General features: G+C 27.8%; 1 protein-coding gene across 1 annotated transcript in view; it reads right to left on the bottom strand.

The window, feature by feature from the left end:
• LOC123010379 overlaps positions 1-7,615 on the bottom strand; it is a 25,578-nt gene extending 17,963 nt beyond the window's left edge. The window contains exon 1 of the mRNA XM_044407242.1: positions 7,451-7,615. The gene's annotated coding sequence lies outside the window, so the exon portion shown is untranslated. The remainder of the gene's footprint in view (positions 1-7,450) is intronic.
• Between the last annotated feature and the right edge of the window lie 2,244 nt (positions 7,616-9,859).

The following is a 9,859-nucleotide window of genomic DNA, read 5'->3' as shown; positions in this document are numbered from 1 at the left end:
GAAATTCTTTGCTATTTTATAACTTCTGAAAGTTTCAGGCCCAAAATTTAGTGAGTTGTTCAACAATTTTGACATGTTTGTTCAAATCTTGACGAAAAAAAACTTTCAAGAAACAATAACATTGTATTTCTTTGACAAAACTTTAGATTTACCGATTTTAAAAATTTGAAGTATTTTTGAAAAACTTGAAAACCAAAATACTGAAATTTCAATAATTTGTATAGTAAATTTTTAAAAAGTGCATGTTTTTGTCAAAAAACCATCTTATTTTTAAAACTAAGCAAAATCGACCAATAAAAACATTGTCATAAAAATCTACATCCAAAAATGCTAAAAAACATAGTGTTTCATTTAAAAAAAACACAAGTTTCTATCGTAACTTATTTTTGGGACATACTGTATGGTTGAAAATAATTTATTTGATGCACTGGATTATATCTATTAATGCCCTTACAATTTTTTTAAATTTTACTATTTAAAAGTCAATAATGGACTCTTTCAACTTGCTGGGACAGCCTGTATATCAAAACTGTTAGACAAGGATAAGGTACCGAATTTCGGAGAGAAAAAGAAAAAGGAGAAGTAACAGATTCTAAACTAAATTTTAGACAAAGACAGGTGAATAGCACATACCATGTGGATAAACAAAGAGAGAAATAGAACAGATTTTAAATTTTGCCCGCGTTTGCGAACCCGTTTTGCAGGAAAATCAATAAAAATCGATTTTTATTCACTCTTTCTCTCGTCCACTCTCTAGTGATAAACCTTGGTCAGTGCTCCGCACTTTCCACTTGAATTTGGCCGCCATTGATAACATTTTTCCCAACTTTCTCTCAAATTCCTGCCAAAATTTGCATGAATCGACCTTAAACAACGCTTAATTAAAAATGTCATGCTTTAGTAAACTTGCTCCTGCAACGGCCTTGCTCAAATTTCAGGAGACTTCAACAGCCGGTCAGACGCGTAAATGAAAGTTTGCCACATTTTCAATTTGTTGCGAGGAAATAGTCGATGCACTAAATGAATATTAATAAAACGCAAGGCACACGCTGAATGCTTAATTGCGCACCATTTGCGCAAAGTAAGACACCCGGAGGGGTTATGTAAGAGGCGCTTTCGAGCAAAATTCCTGCAGGGTTTTGGGAAGTAAAGTTTGAAAATGACTTTTTTTGGTAAATTTATCGGTAAAAATCGATGACTTTGAAACGTTGCTAAATGTGTGAGGCAAGAACTAGTTTTCGAATTTTTACTTTTTAATATCCGTTTCTTAATAATTAAAAAAAAAATTGCCATTATTAAGTAAATGTATTCGTAATTAATAGAAAATTAATCAATTAAGTCGAACTGTTCAATCTAGTCGTTTGAAATATTATTAGAATTTTATTGTTCTTTTAAAACTTTCACCCGAACTTTTTATCGGTTTGTAGTTATTGGCAATAAATATGCAAAATATGGAGATTGTATAATATATGAGCCAATTCCAGTGGCAACCAGTGACAAGAAAAATTCATAATACATATCTAAAAAACAAGAATTGATAATAAAACCAAATTTTACATTCATATTTACATGAAATGTCTAGTGTAAGTTCCAGAAAAAAATCAAAAATGTAGTTCCAAATTTTTTGCAAAAAATTTAAACAACTTGGCAACAATGTAATACAAAATGTTAACTGAATCTTAGAAAATATTTAATTATTAGAAATTTCAACTTTGACCTGTTTAACAACCTAAATTTTACTTTTCTATTATCATTAGCAACCAAAAAATTTACTTTTCAAAATAAAATAATTAAAAAGAATTACTTTTTGTTAGCATCACTCTGTATAATATGTAAGCCAATTCCAGTGGCAAGTGGTTAAAAAAAATCAGAATAAATATCTAAAAAACACAAATTAATAGTAAAATGTGACAATAAAAAATAAAAACTTAAATTCAAGAAAATATATTTAGTAGAAAATCATGCTATTTTTTTTTAATTCTTCTCTAGCAACAAACAATTTTTTTTTTCAAATTCATATTATCAAAATACAAAATGTTTACTATTTTAGTGTGAGTTCCAAAACAAAGAATGTAGTTCCAAATTTTTTTGTAAAAAACTTAAACAACTTGGCAACGAAGCAATTAAAACTTAAAAACAAACTAAATTTTGGATTTAAAAAAATACTCTAACACTATCCTGAATTATTGGAACACCAAGAACATTTTTAATTTTAGACCATTTTTTAAGTTCAAATCAGTAATCAATTTTTTACTTTTCATTTCATTCATTTGTACAGTTTTCTACAAAATATATCAAAAAACAGATATAATTGCCCAGATGTAAATGTGTAGTATATAAATTATAAATTTATAGCAAAATACAGAGTATTTTTTTAATATTGCGAAAAGCTGCAACAACAAAAAATAACACAACAAAAATAAAAATAAAAACGAACGCTCGTGGTAAGAGTAAAAATAAGCATTTTTAATGGGTCATAAAGTCTGTAAAATTTTATAAAAATAAGTCAAGTAGTTTTAGAGGAATTAATTAATTTTAATTCAATTTCAATTTATATCATGTAATTTTATCACTCTGTATATCGGTAACGAAGCTTTATAGGTCTACTATTTGACAAATTAGTGTTATTTTTCAATGTAGAATATATGATTGCAATTCTTCGCAATAATAAAAAACACCCTGTATATAATAAAAAATGTTAATTAAATCTTTAAAAACATTTAATTAAACTGCTCCACAAAAGTTAAGAAAGTCGCATTATTTTTACAATAAACGACTTTTATTCATTGGAGAATCCAGCAAAAACAAACGTAAAAAGATATCTGCCTTTATCTCACTTTTAACCAATTATTAATTATTTTTTTAATAATTTATTAATTTAATTAATTATTGTAATTATTGCACACTTCTTTAACTTTTGTGGAGCAGTTTATTAAAAATTTAAAGTTGACCTCCCTATTTAACAACCTAAATTTTACTTTATTATCTTACCTTACCTTATTATCATTAGCAATGTTTCTGAAAGAATTAAAAGTATTAAAACCAAAGAATGTATTTTTCTTAAAACATGAATTAAAAACAATGATTTTTGTTAGCATTACTCTGTTTAAAAATGATGTAAACACTACATTTAAAAAAATGCAAAATTCTACCTTTCTATTGTAAAAATATTAAATAAAATTTTTGAAAAAAATGGCTTAAAATATGTATCTATTTCCAACTTTTTCTCAAAAAATTAAATATGCTGGCAACGCCGCTTTCTGAATTAGGTAACTACTGTACATTAAAAAGCTTCTTAATTTTTTAAGTTCTAATAAATAAGTAGTTTTTTGTTTTTTCTTGTACAAAAAAATACAATACCTAGATAAAAATAAATATTACAAAAAATTAATCAATGGCAAAGTCTCCATAAATATCAAAAAAAGTTAAGAAAGACAATACCATATTTTTGTGCAATTTTAAAACAATAGAAATGACACTGAAAAAAACAACAAAAAATACAAAAACAATCTCAAAAATTTTAAAAATAACAAATTTAAAAGTACTTAAGAAATTTTCAATTCCAAGTTTGTGAAAAAATTGTTTCATGAGTGTTACATTTAAAGAAATATACAAAGTTTACATTGTGTGTAGTAGAATTACATAAAAAGCATATTAAAACACAAAACCAAAAGTCAAATTATATTAAATTTATTTATATTAAAAAAAAGATTATTTCTCTTTAGCAAAACATTAACTAAAGCTTCATTTATCAATACGCACAATTTTACTTTTGAAGTAAAGTTTTAAAATTTTTTACAGATTTCTTGGGTTCTAAACGTATTTTTTCGTTTTCTTTCCCAATTACTAGTTCTGAAAACAATTTATTGCCAAATGATCCGGTTTTTATCAGTCAAACTCGTTCAGGCCCGGCCTGAACAACAAATAAACCTTTGACAAGATTGGTACAAAATATCAAATTCTTTAATTGCTAAATAACCTTCGTTGAGAGAACGTGTTAAAGTCAAGGCTTCGAAAGAAAAATCTCGATAATTATATTAGCCAACCCCTTTCTAATCTGTACAAATTGTTCTTTTTTTGCAATTTTTCTCCCATAAATGAGTTGCCAAACTGCTAACATATTATTATAGAAAGCAAACAATCTTATATAAGGTGACCTGTATAAACCGAAGAAAGTCCGTCTACTCACTTTATTATTTCTCAGTTACGTAAACAAAGCAATTTCAAAGGTCATTAGATGCCCAATGCACAAAAGATGCGAATTAATAATTAATTGAGATTAATTGCCGATCGTGTGATTTTTCCCGGCTTTCACATTACGTAATTGTCGCAAATTTTCGGCCCAAATCTCCAATTGTGGCCACAAACAAACGAATTAGGAGTTTCCCTTTCAAAACTCGCCTCCGGTGGCAATTTCTTCACGAGTGGTCAAGTTGTTGGTTTTCGACAATCCGATTAAACGCATTACAAAAACTCCTCTCACTTGCTATAAATAACCGTGGCTCCGGGCGCACAATTCGGTAGAAATTGGAAGAATCTTGGAAAAAAACGACCAGTTTCTGCTCAAGAACCAAAAACAATGTCAGAGGTCTAAAATTTGCAAACTTTCATACGATTTATTGCCAATTCATGTGCGCAGTTTCACAAATTTGAAATTAACTAATCTCTTGTAAAGAATAATTATTATTTACGCGAGCAGTGGAATGAAAATAACACGTTTCCGTTATTTAGATCGAGAGAAAATTGAAAGTTTTACAAAAACAAATACCTCATTGTTCATATTAAAAATATGAGAGAACAAATTCTCAAATCATTACTGACAAAACGCTCGATTTCCGGTACTTTTCCGGAGCGCTTACAGGGCCGGACCAGACCCGGATGTTTTTCACACAATAGTGTGAGAATTTCAGAAAAATATGCCTTGATACGTTTATTGTTTATTTGGAGATAAAAGTTTGTACAAAAGTGTGAATTTTTATTACTTCCTTTTATAACATAATATAATAAAAATATTTTAATTAATTATGTAACATCTGTTTAAGATTGTTGATGCCAAGGCCAGGTGCGCAAAAAGCACTCTGTATACAAGCAAAGTCGAATTTTTTAGATATCGCTCTGTATAATTCCAGTATTTAGTTCATGGCTACAATAAATTAACAATTTGATCATTTAGTTTCCGGTTGATTTGAGTAATTGACAAAATGGCATTTTGAAACAGACACTAAGACTAAAATTATCAGTTTTAGCAAAAAACAAAATTTGTTTCAAATTTTTGAGAATTTTGCAATATTTCTAATATTTTTCAAAAATCGTAAAATTAAACACTCTGTACGTCAGTGTGAGTATAGCAAATTAAATTTAAACTTCTTAAAAAGTTTATTCACTGTTGCAATATTATTGTTTATTAATACAAAATAATAAAAAATAAAAAAAATGCAATTTTGCTACTAAGTTGGCAATACGACAATTAATTTGTTTTTTTTTCTGTCACTAGATTAAAATAAACGACAAACTTTTTGATGTACGGATTGAAAGATTTCACAAAAATTCTACTCCTAATAGTTTTCAAAAATTGTAAAAATTAAACGCTCTGTATGTCAGATTATAAAGTATACCAAATTTTATTAAAACTTCTTAAAAGTCTTAGTAAATGTTTACTGACTGTTACAATATTATTGTTTATTAAAAAAAATTGACATATGTTTTTTATCTTCTATTTCTAGAAATAGATCTAGATTATTCAATGTTGTAAGGTTCACAGATCACTTTAATCAGAAATTTAATTAAATTACAAAATGACAACACAAGTTTTTAGTAATGTGAGACAGATAATAAGACAATTTGAATAAAACTGTTAAATAAAATTTATTTCAAAAAATAAACCGCAAAATTTTTGATATACAGAGTGGAAAATTTCGCAAAAATTTTAATATTTATCAAAAATTGTGTAGATAGAGCAATTAAATTAAAACTTCTTAAAAAGTCTAAATAAATGTTTATTCACATTATTATTTATTAATTTTGCTACTAAGTTGGCAACATTGTGTGATGTAGAAGCGTAGGATACGAGGATTGAATAAAAATTGACATGTCTTCTTATCTTCAGTCTGTAGATTATTCAATGTTGCCAACTTAATTTCAAGTTCACAGGTCACTTTGATCAGAAATTTAATTAATAAAACATCCCAACACGAATTGTCAGCAATTCGAAACCGATAATAAGGTAAATTAACTAAAAAAATGTTTTCACTTTAAGCAAAAAACATAATTGTTAAATTTTTTAATAAAAAGAGTATCTAAAGCATTTCGTAAAATTTCTTATATTTTTCAAGAATTTTAGAAATATCCAAAATCCAAAAATTCTTAGTAATTCTTAATAGATATTTATTTACTTTTATAATTGCTTATTATTTACAAAAGAATAAGATTAAATAAATATTAAAAAAAAATTAAAAAATAATAAAAAATAAAAAACTTGATTCTCAGAAAAAAAGTTTGACATTTCAGAATATACCTCAAATAATTCTCTGATTCACTGGTATACCTATATTATTATACAGCGTGTGCATTTTTTGAGTTATTTTTTAAGCATAATTTTCAAAATTTACAAATAAATTTCAGTAATTGCTAGTTTCTCGAACAAATAACATTAAACAAGCCATTAAATTTTGACATTTTGTTGTTTCCACAGCCAACTTGAATACTGCAATTCTAATACAGTTTTCAGTTTCTACTAAAAATCTTATTTCTCGATAAATAAGAGACATTTTTAAAAATTAAATAAAAAGTAGTTTTTACAAATCCGCACAAATAAAAAAGTAAAACACTCACAGCCACTGTGACCAAAAATTTTGACTATCCCCAAGCGCACACCAAACCCATCTGAACTTGACAATCTCTCCCATTGTTCCACAAACACCCATTTTCAAGGTCGCCCTTATCATAAATTTTATAACACAACAATTGTTCCAATTTTTATCAAATGTGGGAAATCCAAGTAAAACAAAAGAGACCAAACCCCCCCCCCCCCACACATAAATTACAACGCATTAGTGAAAATTAATTATTTTGATATTTAAATGAAACAATCATCGAGACCCTTTCGTGGCAATTACCTTTCTAAAATTATAAACCGAGGCAAAATTAAGCTAATTAAAATAGTGATTTAGTAGGCGTAGTGAAATTTAACCAGATTTTTCGGAATAAATCATTTTTGGGATCTAGAGACCTTGCCATAGCCTTCGGCGACAACGGCATGTCGTAACAATTAACTTCATTTTAATACCGTTTCCTCCTCGCCCAATCTATTAGGGAAATTAAGTCGAGAATGTAAAAAAGACGCCCACTCGGGGCATTGTTGAGATCTCAATTTAAATGTCAAATGCGGGTAAAAATTTTTCGAAAAAATCAAGAGGGGACAAATCGGGTGATTCTGGTGGCGCTTTCTCACCTGTGACAACTCGCTCTCCATCCAGGTCCATTATCCTTTATCACTGCACGTTATCACTGGCCTTGAAGGCTATCCAGCTGGGCAAACACATCGCGCACAGCACCAATGCAAAAACCAGCGGTGGCTATTGAGGATAGCTGCAGTGTGTTACCAGACCGAAGACATATGAAAGTGAGGACCGAAGCGCCTCGGAGGAGGTCGACCATCGTCGGAGGCGCGAACTTGGTCCTGCAGGAGCCCCGAAGTTTTGTGTGAATTACCCGAAATTGGGCCTAATGGAAAGGGAGAAAGTGGAGGACCACTTGACATTCGGATTTTATGTAATGAGTGACCTCCGAGGATGCGCTAAATTCGGGAAATTCGACAAAGGTCGCCGATTTGCATAAGAGATATCATCTTGTTCACATAGGCTTTATATTTAAATGACACGACTTGTCAATTAAGAAATTTGTGAGGCAATTAAGAGGAAGTGACCTTAGTGACCCTTCGGTGGATCGTTTCAAGGATTTTTCCTACAAAAATTGAGAAATTGTGCTCTGGTACACTCCTGTTTTCTGTTACTGATCTAATTTAATGACAAATTATGTTTTTTTTTGCATTAATTGACTGATTAGGGGGTACGCACTTCCACCTGTTACCGCAGAACACCTGCAACTGTTATATAAAGTCGGTAAGCATTAGAAAAAGTCTACAACTCCGCAAACATAATCATTTATAGTAAGAATTAACATATGGTAAACATAACGAAATGTCAATATTTTCACATATAACTACAATTAATATTAATAAAACATTTCTTGCAATATTTATTCTTTCTATGGGATTTTTACTCCATTTTTCAAGTAGGCAACCAACAATATTCCACTAAAAAAACACGCAAAAATGAGCGAAGCGACTACAAAAATAGTAATTTTGTGTAAAAAAAGTTAAATATTTTTTTTTACATATTTTGATATTTGAATTTTCCGCCAGTTTTCACCAAAACAATTTCAGACTTAACCAATAAAAAGCTTGAATTGTTACTTTAAAAATAATTCTTTGTTTTTTTTATAAATATTTTTTTAAATATAACCTATTTTTTAAAATATCTGTTTCAAAGTATTCTCATTTTTTCATTTTTGTTTAAAACATACCTACAAAAATCAAGTTTCGCCGACTTTTGTTCACTTTTTACCGAAATGTGCCACTGAGATAAGTCAACTCAAAGTGACTTTTCAATAATTAAAGTTATTTTATAAAATGTAATTTTGATTATTTTATTTGCCACATTTTTGTTTAAGACATATCTGCATAAACCAAGTTTCACCCACTTTTGTTCACTTTTTAACGAAATGTGCCACTGAGATAAATCAACTCAAAGTGACTTTTCAATAATTAAAGTTATTTTATAAAATGTAATTATGATTATTTTATTTGCCACATTTGAATGCAAAAGAGTAAATTTCAAAAAACCAGTATAGTTGCATGAACCAAATGGACAAATGAGTTTAATTCTTGGTATACATATATGTATAATAAACTTATTATAAAATCATAAGTTTTAATTTTTTATTAAAAATAAAAAAAAATATTTGTAGTACCTACCTAAAATCTCTCTAAACTATAAATTAAATAAGGCAGTTTTAAATCGTGATTACAACGATAAATTTTTGTTTTTACTTGTTATTGTAAATGTTTTTTTAATATAACATTATTTTTACAATACTATGTGTTTCAGACTATTATTTTTTAATTTTGCTTTCAAACTTTTATATAAACTAGATTTCATCGACATTTGTCCACTTTATGACATAATGTGTCTTTGAGTTAAATTAAGTCAAAGTGTCATTTGAATAATTAAAGGTATTTTATAAAATGTGACTTTGATTGCTCTATCTGTCACATTTTAGTGCAAAAGAGCGCAATTCAAAAAACCAGAAAATAGTTACATTTTATCAAATAGACAAATAAGTTTGATTCTTGGTATATAAATAATATTTTTTTTATACTTAACTTTAGTGTTTTATTAATATTTTTTTACTTGTATAAGAAGACAATAATAAACTAAGCAATTTTGAATTGTAGATACGATAATTGTTTTGTTTATTTATAAATTATTTATTTAATAAAACTTTATTTTTCCAGTATTATGTAGGTATATTTCAGATAATTTTTTTCATTTTTGTTCCTAACTTTCATATTAAGTAGATTTTACCCACATTTGTCCACTTTTTAATATAATGTGTCTTTGAGATAAGTTAAGTCAAAGTGACTTTTCAACAATTAAAGTTGTTCCATTTATCACATTTTAGTGCAAAAAAGAGAATTTCAAGACATTTAGGTGAATGAACAAATAAATTCGATTCTTGATATATAAATGATAAATTTATTAAGTATATACCTAACCAAAAGATTAAATTTTCTATAAAA

Source organism: Tribolium madens, unplaced genomic scaffold (assembly GCF_015345945.1).
Source record: "Tribolium madens isolate multiple individuals breed KSU strain unplaced genomic scaffold, Tmad_KSU_1.1 Scaffold_19;HRSCAF=116;Tcas5.2_LG9, whole genome shotgun sequence".
In the NCBI taxonomy this organism is placed as follows: Eukaryota; Metazoa; Arthropoda; class Insecta; order Coleoptera; family Tenebrionidae; genus Tribolium; species Tribolium madens.
This window is presented reverse-complemented; position numbering and strand designations above follow the sequence as displayed.